The sequence below is a fragment of the Emydura macquarii genome, unplaced genomic scaffold (genome assembly GCF_026122565.2).
Source record: "Emydura macquarii macquarii isolate MOO-44397 ecotype Brisbane River unplaced genomic scaffold, CSIRO-AGI_Emac_v2 contig_1790, whole genome shotgun sequence".
In the NCBI taxonomy this organism is placed as follows: domain Eukaryota; kingdom Metazoa; phylum Chordata; order Testudines; family Chelidae; genus Emydura; species Emydura macquarii.
In genome coordinates this window covers 25,985,972-26,009,740 of record NW_027131927.1, presented here as the reverse complement: position 1 = coordinate 26,009,740, position 23,769 = coordinate 25,985,972, and the positions used below count along the sequence as shown (strand labels likewise).

At 37.0% G+C, this 23,769-nt stretch overlaps 1 protein-coding gene across 6 annotated transcripts in view; it reads right to left on the bottom strand.

Moving 5' to 3' along the window:
• Positions 1–23,769, bottom strand: part of CCSER1 (coiled-coil serine rich protein 1) — a 1,029,451-nt gene that overhangs the window by 487,777 nt on the left and 517,905 nt on the right. The gene's annotated exons all lie outside the window — the stretch shown is intronic.

The following is a 23,769-nucleotide window of genomic DNA, read 5'->3' as shown; positions in this document are numbered from 1 at the left end:
AAATATCAGTTTAGATGCATTAGTGGGAGTTCTCAATCTGACTGCAGATGAAGAAAGGAAGTACATCAGGAATTCACAAAAAGGAAAGCAACTCTTCCAGCAACATACACATGCACCATGGCAGCAAAAACAGATACCGACACTAGTTGGCTGGAAGAAAAGAAAACACAGATCATTCTTCCTTGATGGTGCTTGTGTAATAGTATCTATATGAGAATTTGATGCTCATGCAACTGAAAATGTAAACAACACAGGCTATAGCCAAACTTGGATCAGTCAGGCCCTTTGCAAACTTTCCCCATAAAATGTTGTCAGTACATTTCAGTCTTCACCAGCAACATTCCCAGGCCTAATTTGAGAAGGGATGGTCATTCATACGTAGTTCGTGATGTAGCCACGTATCCAGAGGGGACTCTAATGACCTCACCAAACTCCTTTTTAAGGCCTAGTCTATCCTAGAAAGACTTGAGAGGTATAACTATAAAGGTACACCCTCTCAGTGTAGATACAGGTTATACTGGCAAAAGAGTGTTTTTGCCAGTATCATCAACTACTACACTAGGACTTTGGCCAGCATAATACTGTTATACAAATCACCCCCCAACCAACATTACTAAAGCAGCAAAAGTTTTGAGTATAGACCTAGCCTCAGGGACCTAAGCAGAATATCAGGTTAGATCTTCAGAAGTGCACCTAGTTGTCTGTAAGTGTTCATGTGCTTAAAATTCTAAACTAACACTCAAAACATGAAAGTGACATAACTGATGAGTGTATTGTCTCATTTGTTAGAACTGGTTTCCTCAGTAAAATGTTCAATTATAATAAACACTTTTTAATGCAATTACAGTACTTAACTTTTGTTCTAAACAAATTAGAGAAGAAAAAATTATAATGGGATGTAATATGAAATATTCATAGCTACCGTAGAATAGATGTATCTGTAGAAGATTAAAAATATAAGCCCTGCATCCCATGTAGAGTTAGTCTAGATGCCAACATAGTATTTTAGTGCTGTGGACTGTGTAATTTGGAAGGCCCAAGTTCAGGAAAAGATCAAGATTTCTCCTTGCTGGGCTAGAGGAGAATTTATGGAGGACTCTATAATGGTTTATTATTTCTATCGACTCTTCTGTCTATTCAGTATGTTGTCTAGCAATGTTAGTTGAACAAATTAATATAAAATACACAACTACCAAATATATCCCAACAACAGAATATAAAAGCTTTAAATACACACTACATCATAAAGCAATGTTACTTAAATTTTTTTTTTTTAAATCTACAGCTTCAGAAGATTAGGAAGTTATGGAATATAAATGTCTTTACCATTGTTTTATCTAAAGCCCCCTTATTTGAAATGGGGACATTTTTCTTGAAGACTAGCTACAAAATGATGTCACATTTGTTGTTGATTAGTCATGCCTCTCTTCCTATTTATACAAGGTCTATGCACCTTTTCTCCAGAGGGCATTACATTACTTCTTGCAATCAGCTTCTCTTGTTCTTGCTAAATGAAAGGGTCAAAGGAGTAAGAAGTGAAGGGAGCGAAGCAAGACAACAAATCCAAGGAAGGACAAAGTCTTACTAAAGTTTGTGAAAAACTATAGGATTTAACAGGCATAGAAAATATAGTATGAATGAAAGTACCAGTGTACAGTACATAGGTTGTGATATACCTTAGAGTACCAGAGGGGCTGAACTGTGGCATTATGTGTAGCTCGGTGTTGGAGACCGTGCAGATGCACAATATACTAATGATTTCCATTGTGTTCCAAGAGCTCCTAGGTAGAGAGAACAGGGGAAGCTGCTGCATTGCTCCTACAGAAAAAGCCATCTGGAACCACACCACGCATCCAGCTAACCAGCATATTGCAATAATGGCTGACTCCTACGTGGCAGCATAAAGTGGTAGTCTCCTTCCTGCATCCCCTCAATAACATGGCCATACCAAAAGCAACCAGAATCTGGCCTCATGTTACTATCTACACTCTATTATACTAGCCAAGTTCCAAATCACCTATATTATACCCCATGCAATTATTATATAGGTTTGTTATAGTAATTGGACACAACACATGCAGACATAGCTTTACAAGAGCCAAAGTTGGGATCAAGGATTTCTCTCCAAGGATATGTACCAGGACCACAATATTTTATTGTTTTGCTCTGGGGTATTTGTGCAGACACCATCTGTTCTAAAAAGGGATTGCATGAAGAGGGAGGTTATGACACAGATGGATATTGGTGGCTTTTCTAGTTTTATCTTCTGTAATATGTAGATAGTAAATACTGTCAGAACCACAAATGTTACTGGGGACACCTAAGATATAATCCAACATGAGGATAGTGTGGCAAGGTGGGCCTGTTTTGCCCCGTGGGTCTGCTCTCCTTACGGCTATGCCGGTGGTGCGGCTGGGTGGGAGCGGGGGGGAAGGGGGGCCCGGTCCCGCCCTCTACCCCGGGCCCCGACCCAGGGACCCTGCGAGGAGTAGCCTCAAACAGCTTAGTCCAAGGGGCTACTACCTTCCCTGGGTCGCTCTTCTGTAGCCCCCCCGGCTTGTGGCTCTCCTTCAGGTTCTCCTCCGGTCTCCACACCTTGCAGCAGCTCCACTCCTCTACTGACTCCACACCTTGTAGCAGCTCTACTCAACTCCCTCTCAGCTGCCCCCATCTGCCTGACTGGGAGGCTTTTAACTGCTGGGGCAAGTTCCTTGATTGGCCCCAGCTGGCCTGATTGGCCTAATTGCCCTGGAGTGACCGCAGCTGGATCCCCAGGGAACAAAGATTTGCTAAGCCTGGGGCTGATATATATGCCTTCCAGCACCCTCCTATAGCCGTCAGGGCTGGCCCCGTCACAATAGGAAAAGGAGGAAAACATCACACAAGAATAAGGCAACAGTATGGAGGAGGAAGCAAAGATAGGACAAGATGGGCCAGTGAGGTTGCATGCAAGAAACTGAATAAAGATTTCTTTGCAAGAACTGTGGGAAAGAGACAACTTTGCCAAAGTATAATAGTTATTGGATTTGTATGTGTTAACCTAGAAAGTACAGTAACAAACACCAGACAGCCTGAGGTCAGAAAGAGGCCACACCTTTACCCTGTGCAATGTTTGGAGCAATTCACATTATTGCATATTGTCAGACGGCAGGTGAAACTGGTGCAAGGTCTTTACATTGAAGACATGGCTATTGTTAAGAAAGCCTTTTAAGGTGAAGGAGAAAACAAAGACATGGGCTAATGGGGACTTATCTTAAGAAATGATGAACTGGAAAGAACCAGTAGTTCCCCAACATGGCATTGTCACAACAGCAGTCAACTAAGAACAGATCTGAAGAGGAGATTCTGCTTTTCAGCAGAGGTTGCCATCACTATCAGTACTTCATCTGGACTCAGAATATTTAGGAAAAATCTCCTTCTAGAATAGGCAGCTTTTGCATACCTTGTGGCTCCATGCTGGTTCTTTACTATTTGCACATTCCCAGTAAATCTTTTAGCCACGCATTTGTGAAGTTTTTAGAAGAATAAATTAGCTTATATCCATTTTATGGATTCTGCACACGTTTCCCACACCTAACATCATGTGATAATGTTTACCAAGAAAATTTGAATAATACATTGATATCAAAGTGTATCTGAGTTCAAGTACTAAACATAGCCGAAATAGACATATTTCAAGTCTTTGAGCTACTTAATACAAGTTCTGATTATGTAGTTTTCACCATTCCTGTTTACCACATCAACACCTTCTCTTAAATAAAGTTAGTTCTTTTGTAAACCCCACAAGAAGTGGGTTTGTATATTTACAATAAAGAAATAATTTTATTTATCCCAACCTGCTGAGGCCCATCTCTATGTGCCTATTAGTAAGCTCTCTGTACACAGCACCGCTTCAAGCAGACTTTTTAATTTAAGATAAGAACAATAAAATACAAAAGTTTGATTTCTGCTGAGAAGTTTTGTTTTTTTAATCTCATGGTTTCTGAGTTAAGAGGATAAGAATTATGCTCTGTATACAGTACAATAAACATGTCAATGGGAACGTTGTTTCAAATGGCTGAAAGTACTTTATGAAAAGACAAATCAGACTACATTTCATTTTTCAATCAATGAATAAATGATTCCTAAAATAAATGAGGTCACAATGTAGAGGAGACAGCATGGTTAGATAAGTGAAATACTTACATGATAAAACAATGGCCATACGGGTCAGACCAATGGTCCATCTGGCCCCAGCATCTTGTCTTCGGACAATGGCTGGTGCCTGACGCTTCAGTGGCAATGGACAGAACAGGACATTTATCAAGTGATCTATCTCCTCTCATCCAGTCCCAGCTTCTAGCAGTCAATGGTTTAGAGACACCTGGAGCATAGGGTTGCATCCCTGACCATCTTGGCTAATAGCCACTGATGGAGCTATACTCCATGAATTTATCTAATTCTTTTTTGAACCTATTTATATTTTTGGTCGTCACAACATCCCATGGCAACTAGTTCCACAGGTTGACTATGCATCATGTAAAAAATATTTCCTTCACACAATGTAACATGCCTTCAAACTATGAGCTTCTATTCAAGGAATAGTTTTAAAAAAGAATTATTGGGACTGTAAATTTTGACTTGTTGCTTTTAAAAATTAGTTGTCAGGTGCATTTAATGAGAATGGATGGAATACTGTACATCACATCTGTCAGATTCGCTTCAATTTTTTGCTTTAACATTAGAAGCAGAATTCCAGCTCTTACCTTGTGTTTTAATTTTGGATCTGTGCTATTTCTTGAGAAATGTGCAGCTTATTGGACATCTGTGGAATAATGACATCCTTTTCCTGTTTTTTTGTGTTTTTAATTTCTAAGACTGACTCTGATCACTATAAATCAATGTTAGCATTTTCCTGTTTCAGTCTAATACTGCCCATCTGGGAAAATGTTAAACATAGTAATAAACCTGGTTTTCATCAAATCAGTTAACAAGATGACAAATTGTACTGCATGTGCGAAGACAGATGCAGCAGGTTATGTGTATGTGCCAACAAGCATAATCATTTACATTTGGTAAATTTATTTTATACCTCTGCATACTTAGGAACAAACAGGCATACTATAATCACAGAGCACCATAAACTGACCTAACCTGGTATCAAGGAACATTAATTTACTACAATTTGCCTTTGATGCACAACAGTACATGCTGCCAAGACAGCACTATCAGATTAGAATAAAATAAAACTCATTTGATAAATATATTGAATTTAAACTGCTAAAAAATGTTTACCGATTTGGTCTAACTTCTGCTTTACCCATTATTGAAAACATTTTAAAGAGAGAACTACTAAAAGGATTACAAGAATTAAGTGTGTAGATTCACTGTGTTACTTACTCCCAAGAGCTCCAATCTTGCAATAACTACACACGCTTAATTTTACTACCGTGAGTAGGTTCTGCTATATTGGGACTACTCATGATAATATATTTAAGCATGTATGTATGTTTGTGTTTGCAGGATTATGTCCTTAGTAAGTTAGGGAATGGGTTAACAGTCTGTATGGGGAACATGGGAGAGCACTGTTCCTTCCCTGAGAAGTTACGCAGCCTGCGAGCTAGGAAGGGAGAATTCCAACTTAGGCTCAGAGCAGGCAAGTGGTAGTAAGATGGTGAAGGCCGTGGAAAGAGGAAAAAGCAGTTTTTCCTCTTCTTCTTGCTGAGGAAGAAACTGGGGTTGGGAGGTTCTGAGAACAGGCCCAGACCAGAGACAAAGCAACAACAGAGAACTTGACCACCTTGCTTCATTAGAAAAAATATCTTTCAGGTTGACCCTGAGTCAAAGAGGTTTCTTTTGACTGTGCTAAAGAAAGCCTATAATGTTTGCTTTACATTGTTGCTACTAATATGAACTTAATAGAGAGATGCTGTGATCACATCATTTATTTTAGGTGCCAGCTGGAGAAATGATTGGTCCTTACTTTAAGGCCAGAAATGAAAAAATCCTACGGCAGAGACCTTTGCCTAAAAGGGACACAGCTGATCACCTTTTCTAAGGCTATGGCTACACTATAGAGCTTATAGCAACGCAGTGTGACTGGTGCAGCTGTGCCACTGTAGCACTGCTAGTGCAGATGCTCTAAGCTCTAATAGCTCTAAGATATGATCTAATTATTTCAGCTCCTGCGAGCAGTGACAGCTTTGTAGGGGGGAGACCACACTTAGGTCACCGTAACTTACATCGCTCAGACGGTGGCTCATTCACACCCCTGAGCAACATATCTTATATTGACCTAAGCTGTAGTATGTACATAGCTTAACCATCAAGCTATAATCCCAGACCACACCTATAAATAAAGGGCTTAATACTGCATTCCTTGCTCGCGATGTTGCCTGCGGGTGTTTTGGGTTGAAAGAATCTTATCCTAAAATAATAGAAAAGGATAGTAAACTTACAAAGCTCTGAGTCCATTCTTATATATGGACACTGTTTTCAGAGGCATATCAGGTATTTTACATCTCGTACATGTTTTTTAGGAGTGCAAACAGTATTCAAAGATCACACTGATAGCATTTCATGTAAAATACGATGATCAATTTTTATTTAGACTGAGGTATTTATTCATTCAGTCTAAGAATATATTTAAACAGAGGAATCTAGGCCAGCTGAATCCATTCCACCTTTCTCAGTCCTAAAATTCTACTCATATTCTACTGTAAGGTTTACTTATTCACTATGAGCACATGAATTGTGTTACTTTAAAGATTTATTAGTTTAGAACTAAACGAACAGTGTTTCCTCCAACACAGCAAACCAGTTGTCATTGAACTGTGAAATACAGACTCAGCAAACTAATTTTTGCTACAGCTGGATACTCTACCTGCAGCAGTGACAGTAAAAAGCAGGGAGTTCAAAATAATGCAGCTTGAGTAATATGTGTTAAGAGAGAAGAAAATGAAGTCCATATTTTTAAATGGAGAAAAAAAGCATAATAGACTTTCAATAAATGTAAGTGGAATGAGTTCCTGAAAAATGAACTGCTCTTAAGGACACTTTATATTAAAAATGATATTAATGATATTAGCCTTTTTGTGTATTAAAAACAAACAAAAAGAACCTAAAACTTCAGAGACTTGTCATTTTCCTGTCTAGTCAGATTGTTGGAAAATAGAAAAATGCGTCATTGGTACTGGTGTGAAAATTTAAAGAAAGAAATAAGGGTGGGGTGGAAGGGGGAACAGAGCTTACTAAATAATCGCTTACGGTATAGAGCACCTTTCATGCCAAAGAAACCAAAAAAAAAAAATTACATACTTTACACAGCAATCACTTTACCCACCCCTGGAATGTAGCCACCTCTTCAGTGATATGTAGCAGCTATTTAATATATCAAAGCAGCATTACAAAACAGTTTAGTTTGGAAATGGAAGGGAAAAAAGGTCTGACAGAAGCAAAATTTCTTAAATGACACATTTTAAGTTAAAATTAACTCAAATTAATTAAAATGTATATAAATGTTCATAAAATTAAATTTTATATCCCAATTTGGAGAGGATGTGTGTGTTAAAACCAACGGCAAAACTCCTATCGACTTCAATAGAACCAAGATTTCAACCATTGTATTTTTCACAGAACCACAGAAATCTGTTACTCTAGACTCTCTCCAATTTTCGTACAATACTTCTCCGACTCCTAACTATGGGACCACAACTGGTGGTTCTTAAGGTTTCAGAGAAAAGCTTGAGAAATATGAACTCTAAAGTCTCAAAAAACAGAAGCTCAAGAAAAAAATCTCAAATTTATTACTTTTTAAAATCTTTTTATTCTTAAGTAAAGCTTACGATTTTTGAACACTTGTTCATGTACTTTTTTCAGTATTTTTAGCTCAGAATTTTAGTAAAAAAAATGTTTGGATTTAAGCAACCTGCAGCATTGGCAACATTAGCACAATTCTATATCAGTTGCATGAAAGTGAAACTGACTAGAAGCACAGCTGAAATAATCTAGCCTATTTTCTTTTTTCCAATCTGTCTGCAGTGGAAAAATTGAGGTAGTAAATTAGACTAAGTACATTAATAAAGTTTATTAGGTAAATTAGAAGCAAATGGTGAGAAAAAATTAGACTTCCAGTTATAATAATTTAAACACAGGTAAAGAAATTGATTTTTCAGAAACATCACTGTAATTTGGCACTACCCATTTAAGAAAGACATTTTATAATGCAATTAGGGTATTGATACCCTAGTAGTCATTAAAAAAGACTACACTTCAACTATTACCACGCAGTGCTACTGTATCAGAAATACTGCAGTATTTCTGAATACTCAATAGAAATAACTGTGGTATCTGAGAAACAAGTCTGCAGCAGTAATGGTTGATAAATGTAGGCTTTTATCTTTGAAGAAGCATATTTGTATGATGTAACTATTGGCTTTATTCTTTTTGTTTTTAACGAATCACATTTATCCTTGCACAGTAGTGTGTTGACATCCTGTCTCTTGAGAAAGATTTTAGCACACCACAGTATACAGTGGCATACCTTAAACCGCAAAACACTGTCATAGATATATATATATTTTTTTAAGCCCAGAAGAGGCTATATTATGATCACCCACTCTGGCCTTCTGTTCAGCATTAGCTATAAAATAAACAGTAGCAGAACCCAGTGGAATGTTTTGGCTTGTGCTGCTGTATTGTGTTCCTAACTTAGTGATTTTATTGCAAGCCTTGGGATAATTGGTGTTTTTCTCAAAGCCCAGCACCTAGAATCAACTCTTTTCTCCTTCTAACTAAGTTTCCTCATTGTTGTAGAGAAAAGTTTGAAAACATGAATAAAAGATTAATCACCAAAAGGCAAATTTAACTGTATATCTACATCTAGATACAGATATATTATTTTTAAGCCAATCTAATAATTTTTTCAGAGCCTGTCTCTGATTTTGAATGTTTGGGGATAGCTATTGGGGAAGCAAAGGGGTAATCAAACTTTTAGATCCTCAAAAGAGATAGGAATTTGGCCTATAAGTGAAGAAGCCTATTACAAGGAAAGGGGGCCTGTACAGACAAGAACTTTGTATAGTTGGGAGAATGCTCTTAAGATCCAAAATCCAAACCTTTAGAAGTTTGCTGGTTCCCGAGACACAAAATTCTTGATGCAGTATCCTCTTGAAAACATGAAATAATATACCAGTAATAAATACTAGCAGAATCAGTGAGTATTTATCCACAAGGTAGCATTAAATACATCTTAATGCAGCTCTGGGATAGAAATGACAAGCACATTAAGGTTTCTAATGAAAGGCACTGGTTCTCTGCCATGCAGTTAAGCATATGCTTAGAAGGACCATGGTGCTGTAAAACTCCTAGATTTATGTAAGTTGGGAGTTTCTTAATTAAAAAGGATTACTAATAATATATTTAATTCAGCATCCAATTCAGCTTATACTTGTTCTAATCTTTCTATAAAAGGAAAGCTGTTCATGTTAATTTAATGTATAAGGAAAAGGAAATGGCATTTAAACAGTACATAACACAATAGTGGGCATTTTGACACTCTATAGAAGGATTCACCAATTCTGTATGAATTTTTATCCTGAGTTTATCTGAACCTCTCACTTGGAATTTTGGACAACAAATCTCAGGATATCTTGCCAATACCTCATGGCATTGAGGAGGCCAAAAATTCATAGACTCTTCCCCCTCTATCCCCAAACATACTGGTACTTCTGGTTTTGGTGGGAAGAGTGGTGTGATGGACAAACCACATTCCTTTTTAAATGGTTAAAAATATAACTAATTGAAAGTCAGGTTCCATTTCAATTTGGAGGTTTGGACAAAGAGTTCATGTTGATTCTTATATTATTTGTATCACTTCACTCATAAGTAGCATATATACTGGTCACCCTTAAAGGTTTACCAGTTACTTTACATTGCTAAGAGTGATTCTGATTTCACTTGCTGTGGTCTGTTTCAATAACTGTGAGAGAGTTATTCCTGAATTTTATTTGTCTGAATGAGATCAATATCAGGTCCCAGAGCCAAACAAATTTTTATAAGTGGCAACTGATTATGAGTGCCTCTATTTTTAGGTATCCAATTTGAGACAATTTGTTCCTGATTTTCAGAGGTGCTAGCGCACTGACTTCAACTGCAATTATGAAAGTTCTTCAGCACATATGAAAATTAAGCCACGGGTATTTTAAAGTGGGCAACCAAAATTGTATCTTAATTAAATGTATGTGACTATGTGCAGTATTCTAGGCATTCCACATTACTATACATAAGAATTGAAAATACTTTATGTATTCAGGTAACATTGCCTAGTTAAGACAAATCTTGGTGAGGTTGGTTTGTTTGTTTAAGGATGACTACTTTAATCTATTTTGAGGAAAGGAGGGTCCTCTGAGTCTTTTATTAAAGTGTGTAGAACAAAGTTTCCATGTTACCACTCCTCATTTTTCCAAACATATGGTTATTTGAACACATCCATTGTTTGCCCACATTTAAACATACTGCTAATGAGTTATGCACAAACAGCAAGGTGAAAATTTACCCAACAGTAATCAGCTACATTTCATCAGCCAACTGTCAGAATTAATTGAATATAACAGCCAAATGTACAAGGAGGGGGAAAGAACTGTTAAATTATACATTTGTAAGCATATAATTATGCAATAAACACACTATACTATGCACAGAATATGCCACTTAAGGTAAAAAACATTAGTTTTGGATAATGAATGCACATATTTATAGGCAGAGTACATTAACAACAAAGTATATGAGCTGAGTTTCTTACAGGTGAAAAATCCTGACTAAATAACTAAAAATGTGATGAATAAGTTCATCTGTATTGTTTACATCCTTGGAGATGAATACTGGGGTTTCAAGTGTGTGGGACCTGGTGGCCTGTGATATAAAGAAGATGAGGTTAGATGATCTGGTAGTTCCTTCTGGTCTTAAATTATATGACTATGAAATGAATAATACTAACAATTAGATCTTATACCTTGATTTAAAAAAATATTCCCAATTTAGCAAAGCATTTAAGCATATGTTTAATTTAGAGCTTTGGATTAGGTCCCATTGGCTTCAATGAAAACTAAGCACGTCTAAATATTTTGCTGATTAAAGATTCTTTCTTGAATTGGGACATTGGACAATCATCTATAAGACAGGGAATGAAAGTCAATCTATGTTTGTAAAGCACTGTGAAAAGTGACAGCACTCTGTAAATTACAATGATTAATACAAGATGTCACGCAACTACCTCTGCCCTCTGACTGTAGTGTTAGTTTTGCTGACCCTCTAATGTCATCTCTCATTTAGGACATTACTTTATAAATATAAAACATATTCAATGAATCAGAATTTGTTGAGTCATGGATGATTTTAAGGATCTATTACAGTCTGAGGGAAACATAGCTGAACCTACAAGCCCCGCCCCTGGCCCAAATATGCCAAAACATGCTATACAACTTCAATCTCTATTGAGATTCCTGGTTTGGAATCCTGAGAGTTAACCAATATGTATTTATGACATTCTTTGAGGAGATCTACCTGAGTTAGTGTGGGAAATAGTGTTTTCTTGTGGCTCCATAAGGCAAGAAAATTTCTATTGCAAAGGTACAAATGGACGAACCATATATACATCTTATATGTTGTCATGAACAGTAAAACCTTCCAACAAAATTAGCAATCATAAAACAATGTCAGATGGCAAGACTAGGAAACACGACAAACTTATGGCTTAATGCTCATAGCTGACTTGACACAAATATTGGTTGGAAGTGTTCCCAGGACCCCTAGTACATATGGTCTGGGAGTGTGAAGTGGTAAAATTGTTCTGGCACAATGTATTAGAAAGAATTAATTTCTCTTTAAATGATGATATAACCTGACAGATTGCAACTTGTAGCTTGGACATTACATCAAAACTATATCAACTCTCCCCCACTAAATGTGTGTAGTTACTTAAAGCAACCTTGTTGGGGAGGAAAAACCTAAAAAAAATCTTCCAATCATCTTGGAAAGACAGAATGACTCTCAGAGAGCACAACTCCCTGATATACTTTTTGTTCAAATGTTGTAGTGTGAGTATGTCAATGTTTCTTGAAGTTATGTGGCATATTGAACATAATTTACCTGTCACAGTAATTTCTTTTTGAACATTCATGTTGTGCATTACTTGATAATGACTTAATCCAAATATATGTTAATCCGAATGAAGAGAGTCAAAAATATACTGGACCTAATACCATTTTCACGTACACGGTGTAATTCTATTCATGTCTGAAAAATAACTCTAGATTTACACATTAGTAAGTCAGATGAGAACCAGGCCAATTATATCTAAATATAATGAAAGAAAGGGGAGTAAACTAGTCCATTTTACTTTTATTTGACCAAGAGGTGTGATGGTGGTGCTGGCATATTAAATAGTATAATCTCTTTATCTCACTACAGCTCAAATGACATATCCTCATATTTTACATATCCTCAGACATATCCTCAGTCCCTCTAAGAGTACACTGCAGAACAGCAGAGCAGTAGTTTTAGGTTAAGATGTTTCAAAACATTGTGTCACATTTTCAGTAAGACTGGCAGGTTTGTAACCCATTTCATTGCCTTCTCATATTTGCTACTTAAATATTAGGATATCAATGTGTGTTTGATAGTCACATGCAGACCTTCCAGTAGATTTTCACCACATTTTGAACACATGGCATATTCATCAATCAATAATACAATTTAACATACACAACTTTCACACCTCCCAGTTCATACAGGATTCTTGAGGTTTCATTCTTGGGGTTTTACATAGTCTTCATGGATAATCTAGAGAAGGTGTTCAAATGTTTGAAGAGTTGATTCAGAATCACATTTAATATATTTTGCACAAAGTGCAACAGTGTAAAAACAAGCGCTAAACCATATTCTGCTCTTATAATCAAAGTAAATGGAGTTACTTTGGTTTTGTATAGGTGTATATAAAAGGAAGAGTGGGCCCACTATCTTCAGTATGCCCACTTCCAGGATATCTTATTATTTTACGCCTGCAAGAAAACAATTTTTTTTTTCCTCTTCAGATGTTTCCATCTCTCTCCCAAGAAACTTCCACTGCAACAGAGCATAGATTTAAGTAGTGATGAAAGATATTTTTGGGTGGGTTTCCTGAAGAGAATCTATGAACTTTCCATGTCATTTCTCCAACTACTGGGTTACAGAAACACAAAATAATTGATACCTGAGTAGACTCCACTTTCAGTGTGTAAGATTCACGAATTGCATCCTCCATTACATAGTGATCTTACATGCAAATACATTTTTCATTTGAAAGAAAACCTTTGCTAAATTAATGTGATACTTTTTGTGCAGCTACATCAATCTCTAAATACTGTGGACTTAGGATAAATGTACACAATCCATTTGCTATACTGCCATTAAGAAGATCACTGCACCAGAAAAGAAGGGTGCACTTTAAAGGGTTTTTAATATGAAAATTCATCTGTTTTGGTCAGATAACCTAGATATCATTAAAACTCAGGTTTAAGAAGTTCTAGTTATATTGTTGTGTAAAGACTTAGAACACTAACACAGTATGTCAAAATCTCTCAATGTGAAGAGAGACATTAATTTACATAATTAGTTGTTTTTAGAGAACACATTTTAAACTTACCTAGTTGGAGCACACAGCAATCCTGTACTAGAAATGTAATGCAAACTATATTTTATAATTTGTTGGTTTTCTAGAACTGCACTTAAAAAAAGTATTCCATTTTGTAAGATTCTACAAGTTTGAGAGACACTTGTGAAATGAAGCCTTCGTTCCTTGATTTGCATGATTTGTAAGTGAATGTTTTGCAAATTTTTGGAACAGAGTTATTCAAGACTAGAGCTGGTTGACAATTTTTCGTAAAGAGATCTTTTTATTAGAATATGCCCATTCACTAAAACTAACACTTTTGGAGAAGTATCAGTTTATTAGGAAGGTTTTCTCAGGTCCAGAACAGTCAATAGCCTGGCAGTTAGGGCACCTGGGATTTGGAACAGGGATGTCAATCTGGATCTCCTACATCCTATTTTAATGCCCTAACCTGGGCTACAGAGTAAATCACTTCCTCTCTTTCTGGTCCAATCAATACTTATTTATACAAAGTGGAACAACTCAAACTGAAGTGATAGAGAGCTCCATCCCAGAATGCCAAATAGTGTGGTGTTTATGGCACTCACTTGGCACGCAGGATGCTCAGGTTTAAATCCTGTTCTCAGTCAGGCAGAGCAGGGATTTGAACATGGCCTACATCCCAGATGAGTGCTCTAACCATTGGTCTACTGACTATTTGGGACGGGGGGAGCTCTCTCTGAAAAAATCTTTTTAAAAGTCCCAGTTTCATCCCAATGTGAATTAAAAACCTAGAATGTTTTCACAAAACAAAATTATTCTTCTCAAATCCCAAAATTACAGTCACAAAGGAGTAATTCAGCAGCCAAATCTACAGAGGTGAAGGCACAGGCACTGATGTACTATGTTATATAAATTATGCTTGTGTCCTGGCACCTTGTATATTGATATTCACATTTTCCAATGGAAATAGGCCTTTTGTCGACAATCTAATAATTTTAAAGTAATTTGAAATCAGTGGAGATAAACCAGAGATTACTTTGACCCAGTCTCAGTCCTGAGACAGCATTGTAACTATATCTCTGGGACTTAAGTTACAGAAAGCCAAACGTTTATACAAGACTTCTTAAGGTTGAGAGCAGTGTAATCATCTTTCCTTAGTTACACAAGAGGGGAACTGATGAGCTGATATTTAACAATAGTAATGCTTTTGGTAAAAATGACAACACTAAAGTTTACTTTATTTAAGATACTAGAACAATAGAAAACTAGATGCCTTCACTTTAAAGGTTCATGTGAACCCTCTTCTCTTAACACTTGTCAATCTAGCCATGTGTCTCTGAATTTATAGAGCACTAACTAACACAGAGGATTCTCAGAGCATGGGTTTGTAACCCCTTTCCTTAATTTTTTCTCGGAGTGTGAATGAACACAAAAATGTCAAGTGAAACTCAGCCAAAACTCCTCTGGGTGTGACCCTCATTAACAAAGTTTCACTCAGCTCCAGTTACTAGAACATTAGTAGAGAATTATAATTTTATTGAATTATTCTCTGCAATAGACTCATTAAATTATTTAACTGATAAATCTTTTTACCCTAACACAATAGACTACCTATATACGTTCTTATATGTCCCTCCCTTCATCTCAGTAAATGAGCATCTCTCCTTATCCCTATCTAATTTTCAAGAAAAATAGTTCATTTACAGCAGACCTCTCAATGTCTTCTATTTTTAGCCCAAAAGAGAGAAGAAATCCTTTTACTCTGAGATAATTGTCCATTTTTCAGCCCAAGAAGTCTATTCTGACAAACCCGAGAAAAGGTCCAGCCAATGGACTTGGTGAGAGTGGCTAGATTAATGAGCTCATTATAATTCATTAAAGAGTGATGTGGGGATGACTGCCTACTTTAATTAGTTTTATTACCCTAGGAAATTGTTTCATATGCCAAGCTCATCACCAGGCATGCCTGGAAAACATTAGAATAGTAATCAGACTGGATATGAGGAACCTTTCATTAGTCTGTATGGCTAAAGGCACTTATAATGAATAAGGAAGGCATTAAAAAGATGGACATGACAGTGTCTAGCATAAAATAATTTATCATGGCTAATAATTCTGTGATGAAAAGTGCAATGATGGTCTTAAGTAAAGAATTTAGTACAACAGCAGTGTTGATATGGCGCACAGTATACTATTCCTGTCATTATGGAAAATTCTGACAGTAATAGATTTGGAAGGTTTAACAGGTTAGGTTTACCCAGATAAATCCTAATGCCAATTATCCATGACTCACCTATTCTAATGAAAACATTAATTAGTAACTGGAACTTCTATAGAAATAACAGCTCCTTTTAAAAGTGACAAAGAACTATCCACACAAACAGTTATATCAGGCTTTCTGGAAAACTCTGAAAAATCAAAAGTGAGATTTGAAAAGAAGCATTTTAGGAAGAAAACTATACTTTGTTTTAAAATTTCAAAATGTATGAGGCAGCATGCTTTCAGACTCTTATGGAAATCAGGGGCATTAAAAAGTAACCTTGTAATGTGACTGATGCGTTTTAAATAGCGGAGAGAGAAAAATTAACCTATGTTTTTTCTTTTGAAATAGTGTTGAACAGGAATTATGTAACAAATGAAAATAGGGCTCTAGCTGCCAGAAGATAAAACCTACTTAGTAAAGGGAACAAAGCTTATCAAATTATAGCTTGAACAAACTCTGAACAGAAAGACAAAGGTGATTAAAATAAACAGGAAGAAATGTTCTTTCTTGTTCAAAAAAATCCAAAAACCAAAAAATTATCTTCCTCTTCAGAGATTTTTATATTAGATAGATTATTAGTACTTGAGTAAAAGGGCAAGATAACCTACTCTTCCTTTAAATAAAATTGTGAGAGAGGGACAGGAAGGGAAAGGTTGAAGCTGTTCTAACCTAGAAGAAATGAAAGGGGAAAAATTAACTTTTTAATACATTGAATGGCTATTAAAAAAAGCAGCAAACTAGACCTTAACATTAATTATATGTTATTCAAAGGCAATTAAAAATGTCAACTTCCAGTGAAGGGAAAATAGATTCTAAATAACAAGACTGCACAATCCTGTCATGTCTCTTTTACATTATTGCCTCATTAGGGTCTTGATTCTGCCCTCAGTTCCACCTTATCAACATCAGAAAAACGGGAAAGAAATATAAGACCTTGGTGACCTAACACTAACTTGCCATTCTCAAAAATGGGCAAAGCAACTGGTCTGCATGACCTCAGTAAGTTAGAGCTGATTTAATACAATATAAAAATCAACAATTGATCGCACACAGCGGGGTTCTGTTAGCTGTTAGAAAGTATCTAGACTTGTATATCAAATTATGCATCCTTTACTTGTTTAAAAACCTTAATTATGCATAAGAGTTTGTTCAGATAGAAATACTGAGTTTACTTCCCATATTTCCTATCTCTCTTCAATATTACTGGAAATCAAATAATATAATGCTCAAATCTGTGGACAAACTCCAAAGATGCACCGTGAATCAAATGTTCCCCTTCTGCTTTCTGTAATTCATGTTCAACCACATTTCCAGTTATAGGATGTTTCTGTTATGTGTACAAATCCAACACCCTCAATCTTATATTTACTTTTAACCTATCCCACCCATTAGTCAAGTTGCTAAAAGATGTTACTTCTTAAATAACTATTAGGACAAAAATATCTGGATTTAGACAACCAGCTCTCAATTTATCAATTGGAACGTAAGATCAGTGAAGAAATTACCAGGGATCCTTTTCAATGCCTAAAATCCAAAATAAACAGTATGACTGGGACAAACATTCAAGTTAGTGGGAGCTGCTGCTTTATTAAAAAAACAAAACAAAACAAAAAAAAAGTTTACTTATTTAGGAGCCTAAATATGGACTTAAAAGATCTAACTTTAATTATTCACCTATGAAAATATTAGCCCCAATTTTCTACTGACATGAAGACTACTTTTCTTATTACTTTTCAAGTCATGTCAAAATCCATTCACCTTTGATGAAATTCTGGAGATGAATGCAAGGCAAAGCAACGGCTTTCTCAACAATAGGATATTGTTATGGGAAGGAGGACTGCTGGAAAGAGATGGGGTCCACCTGACCAAGAAGGGGAAAGGCATCTTCACAAATCAAACAAGGAGGGATTTAAATTAGGTTCAGAGGGGGCAGGTGAGAAAAGACCACAGATAGGCATAAAAAAAGACCAACAGAGAACTAGATGTTGAAGGGACATGGAGAATTACAAAAGGGTCACAAAAGCAACAAGAGGGAAATCAGCTCAACATTTTATAAGTCTATACACAAAAACAGAAAAGAGCAACAAAAATAAAAATGATTGAAAGTCTAGAAAACATGACCTATAAGGGAAAAATTGAAAAAACTGGGTGTGTTTAGTTTGGAGAGGAGAAGACTGAGGGGAGACATGATAACAGCTTTCAAGTATACAAAAGTTTGTTACAGGAGGAGGGAGAAAATTTGTTCTGCTTTATCTTTGAGGATAGGACAAAATGCAGTGAGCTTAAATTGCAGCAACGGTGGTTTAGGTTGGACATTAGGAAAAACTTCCTATCTGTCAGGATGGTTAAGCTAAGCCTGAAATAAATTGCTTAGGGAGGCTGTGGAATCGGCATCATTGGAGATTTTTAAGAGCAGGTTAGATAAACACCTGCAAGGGATGGTATAGATAATACTTAGTCCCGCTGTAAATTTAGGAGACTGGACTAGATTAACCGCTCGAGGACCTTTCTAGTCCTAAGATTCTATGAAATGCAAGGAGTATGGGGAATAAAGAGGAAGAACTGAAAGTATTAGTATGTAAACTAAATTTTGGCTTCATTGGCATCAAACAGACTTGGTGGGATAATCTCATGACTGGGATATTGGTATAGAGGGGTACAACTTGTTCAGGAAGTACAAGCAAGGAAAGTGAGGAAGGCATTACACTGTACATCAGGAATATGTACACTTATTCTGAGACCGAGGAGTTGACCGGCAGATGAGTTGAAAGTCTCTGGCTAACAATAAAAGGGAAAAAACAGGGGTGATGTCACAGTACGGGGTCTACTATAGATAGCCAGATCAGGAAAAGGTGGCTGATGAGACATTTCTAAGACAAATAAACAGAAATATCCAAAATACAAGACTTGGTAGTAATGCCAGACATTTACCCAGATACCTGCTGGAAAAGTAATAGGGCAAAAACACAAAGTTTCCAATAATTGTTGTAATGTATTGGGGTCACAACTTTTTGTTTCAGAAAGTGGAGGAAGTAAGGAGGGCAGACAGCCATTATAGACCAATTCTTCCTTGTTGGTCAGAATCTTGTTGGTCAGAATCAAGCGTCAAATCTGAAGGTGGAAGATAATTTGTGTGAAAGTGACCAAGAAATTATGCATTTTATGATTCTAAGGAAAGGAAGGAGTGAAAGACACAGAATAAGGACAATGGACTTTAAAAAAAAGGCAATCTTTAACAAACTCAAACCACTGGTAGGTTAGGTCCCATGTGAGGAAAGTCTAGGGGAAAAAGGAGTTCAGGAGAGCTGGCAGTTACTCAAAGAGGCAATATTAAAGGCACAATAGCAAACTACATTAATGCAAAGGAAAAGATAGGAAAAATTGCAATAGGCCAACATGAATCCATCAGGAGATCTTTAATGACCTGAAAATCAAAAAGGAATCCTAGAAAAAAAGTGCAAACATTGACCAATTGCTAATGAAGAGTACAAAAGAATAAAATCAACATATAGGGACAAAATCAGAAAGACTAAGACAAAGAAATGTACATCTAGCAAGGGACATACAAGGCAATAAAAATAGGCTCTATAAATACATTAGGAGCAAGAGCAAGACAGAGAAAAGTGTAGGTCCCTCTACTTAGAGGGGAAGGAGAGCTAACAACTGATCACATCTAGAAGGCTGAGGTAATTAATGCCTATTTTGCTTCAGTCTTCACTAAAAAGGTAAATTGTGACCAGATAACCCAATTAATATTAACAACTGAGGTTAACTATGTCTACACTGATGGTGGCAAATTCGCCGCCGTCAGATCGACTTATCTGGATCAACTGAGTGGTCAGTGAATGCCATCTCAGTCGATCCAGAAATCGACATATTAAGACCACTTCCTCAAGTGGCGTAGCGCTGCATCGACAGGAATGCGGTTCCCGTTGTGCAGTGCATTGAAGATGGAGCGCAGAACAAAAGCACAGAAGTCGATGGGAATTACGCAAGTTTTTTGCATAGTTTGCGTAACTCCGGTTGACTGCCGCCGAATCTCCAAGGTAAGTGTAGACAAGCCCCTAGAAAACCTAACCTACTACTAAAGATTAAAAAACTGGACATGGCTAGTCTTGAGAAAAGAAAACTGTGGCAGGACTGGATAACCATCTTCAAATATGTTAAGGTCTGTTATAAAGAGGACGGTGATAAACCATACTCCCTGTACACTCAAGGTAGGATAAGAAGTAATGGGCTCAAACAGCAACAAGGGAGATTTAGGTTAGGATATCAGGAAAACTACCCTTATAGTTATTCTGGATTAGGCTTCCAAGGAAGGTTGTGGAATCTCCATCACTGGAGATTTTAAACACAAGTTGGAGAAAACACTTGTCAGGGATGGTCTAGGTTTACTTGGTCCTGCCTCAGCACACAGGTGGCTAGGGTTGATCACCTCTCAAGGTCTTTCCCAGCCCTACATTTATTTCTATGATTATATGAAATCTAAACCATTTTATTTATGCTGCTATAGAGTTTGACCTAAAGGTAATACAAATATATTTAAAAAAATCAGTATATGTAATTAACCACCAAGGGAGGAAGGATGATCTTGTGTTTAAGGCACCTGACTGAAAATAAGAAAATCCGCATTTTATTCACATACTTCCTGTTTGATTTTGGGCAAATCACCAGCTCTCTCTGGTTAACTTTCCTTATCTGTAAGCTAATGTCATAGAGTTGCAATGAGATTTAATTTCATTAGTATTTGTGAACCACTAAACTATTGTAGTGATGAGCTCCTTAAAATACCAACAAACAAAGAGACCTTTGTAGAAATGCAATAAGTCCCAGAAGTCAGGCCCCAGAGATACCTTGAGTAATTTTAGGTTATGACCTTTCCATCTGCTCCAATATTTATCCAGCTGACAAAAATATTTATCATGTTTGTGAATAGAGACTGAAAAAAACTTAAGAGTCAGATTTTGATATTTTTATTCAAGCTGAATAGTACCATACTCCATTAAAGTTAGTGAGATTACTTGTGGAATAATGTGCTACTCTACCTGACTAAGGATACCAGAATCTGGCCCTAGTGTGTTATTTTACTATTGAAATGCAATATAATAGCGCATAGATGATCCATAATCAAATCCAAAACACACTCACCTGTCATGGTTTATATTAAAATATCAAAGTTCAACAACAGCTTTCTTTCTAGTTCTTGAAGATTTCCAACAACTAATTTAGTATTTTGAGGTGCTGGATGTTCAGAGTCCCTCATTTCCCCATGCAGGGGGTGAGAATCAACTATTGGTAGAGAGAATTGGGAGGACTCTTTGGAGCAGTTTTTATGTTTTCAAGCCTTAAAATTAGCTACTCTGTTTTGGGAACCGGGGGGAAGCTTTCATAAACATTGGACTGGATCTATGGTCATGCATTTCTAATACAGTATATGGTCCTTTGCATGGCTGTTGCTTGAATTCATACTTTTTATCTAATCAAATGCTTCTTAGCAGCTCATTAGATACGAGTGACAAGATGTGGGACACCAAGTAAGGGATTCCCCTTGAATTCAGGATAGGCGATCACCCTAGTTTTGAATACACAATCCCGGTTCTGTCCTAACTAGAGCTGTTCCATTCTACGAATGACAAAATTAGATGTGATTATGAATACCATCTTGCAATAAGCTTTTTGTCTTTTCACTGGGCCACAGAAATCTACCACGTAGCTGGTGCTGCTCCCTGCTACACAAGCGTGACACAGGGAATGCTGTCACAGCACAACTGCCTCTATGTGCTGAGTAACACTGAGTATACTGCCCCTTACACAACTCCCTGAACTGCAACTACAGGCTGGGAAAACCCAAAGCCCACCTACAAACTCATACACACAGAATAAAGGGGTAGAGAGCAGTAGGCTTGACTGGAACGCCACAGTGAACTTCTTGAACTTTGCCCATCCCCAGCTATAAGGGCAGAAACCATGACACCATAAGCAAGAGTTGCTAACAAAAGATGATGATGAATGGGGAAGTTGTTTAACCCTGACTACTATAAATTCATAGATTTTAAGTCCAGATAGGACCATTCTGGTCATCTAGTCTGACTTCCTGCATAACATGGGCCCAAGAACCCTAGCCAGCCATTTCTGCAACAAGCTCCTAACTTCTGTTTGAGTTATAGTATATATTTTAGAAAGATTTCCATCTCCACCCACCATTCTCTCCTGAAAAACCAACAGGAGCTAGCCCTGGATCAGCTTCAGACTTGATACTCTCTTCCCCCTGCTTACTTGCATCCTGGGTATATTAAGAAGATTTTCCTTCATCAAGATAGTCTACACTCCCCCCGATCAGGTGGCTGTGCAAGGAACATAATAAAGAACAATTGCTACATTGTTTCTTCCCCAAATCATAGTTTGCACGTATGGATATGAGGAGCAAGTATCTGGGTTGATCTATATACTGCATGAGACAGGAAATGAAGGTAGGTGAGTGAATAGAAAGTTGTTTTTTTTTTTTAAATACATGGCTGGTGCAACTAAATGCACCCCTCGATTCACACTCTACATACCATTGTAATGATCTTCGTATAAAGTATGCCTTGTGTGGTGTCATTTGAAAACTAGTAACTCACTGGTCAATTATGCCATGGTGAAATGGATGTAGCAACATTATATGTAAAAAGTTATGCATTCCTTGAATGATGGTGGTACCCATGTAGCCCCAATTAGATAGGAATGGTTAAACAGGTTTACCTTAAGCAAAGAAATGTGCTTACTTCAGTTTACATTTGAGTAGTAAACAAGCTCCTTGAGACTGTAAGGGAGCAGGAATAGATGGATCTGTGTTTTAGCAAACAGCATAACTCATGAAAATGGGTGACTGGATTATAGAAGTGGACCAAAAACACCTCAGGTATTCTCTCTCTCTTTTTTACCTGAACAGACAAAAGAACCAGCCTTTGGTTTTGGGAGAGATCCTGACCCGACAATTGGTCAGCAATGTTGCTGGGAACATGGGGTAAGAATTTTACTGTGAACCAAGTCTGGTTTGTTAAATTTAGTTACTAGAAAGCATACTATCTCTTGTATACCCTTGTACTCACTTAAAATCTGGGTAGTTACATAAAGTTGGTTTATTCTTTAATCAAAACTAAATCAGTGTTATGAAATGTTCGGTAACTCCAATTAAAATAGTCAACTGTTGTATATTGTTCCCTTACATGCGCAATGAACTTCAAGTATCTGAACTGTCCAGGAGAGGGCGGGTCAGTGCAGAACACACTTTTGGGGGAAAATTCAGGCCTAAGAGTGTGTGGGGTCACCCTGAAAGTAGTAACCAAGGCAGCTGAAAGCCAGGTGTGTTACCAACAGACTGCTAGAGTCAGAGTTGCTGGACCAGGGCAGTGGCTATACAGACACTCAGGGTGTAACCTACATGCTGGTAACCGTTTGTGAGCAATCCAGGTGGGAGCTACAGCAACAAAACATTGTGAGGCACACCAAATTGCAGGGCAGAGGTGATACAGCCCCTCACTGCTCTGGACTGCGCCCTGGAATGTCATAGATGGTGAGTGAAGATGTGAAAGGAGAGAAAACTATAAGCCACCAGAGTAAGGGAAGGAGAAAACAACACACTAGGAAAGAAAGAAAGAAAAGTGGAAAAGAATGAAAAAAGAAATTGGAGAGAACAGTAGTGAACAAAATAGACTGGAGGAAGACATTCTGAAAGAGATGGAGAAAGAGAAGAGAAATGGAAGAACAGATAAAGAGAAATGGCAATAGCTGTACATATCAGAGTGAAGAAACAAGCAAGGAAGAATAAATTCAAGGGAAACATATAAATTAATTTTATTTTGTATTTATACAGCTTTCAGAGCCAAAATGCTAAAGTAAAATAACGCAATATTTA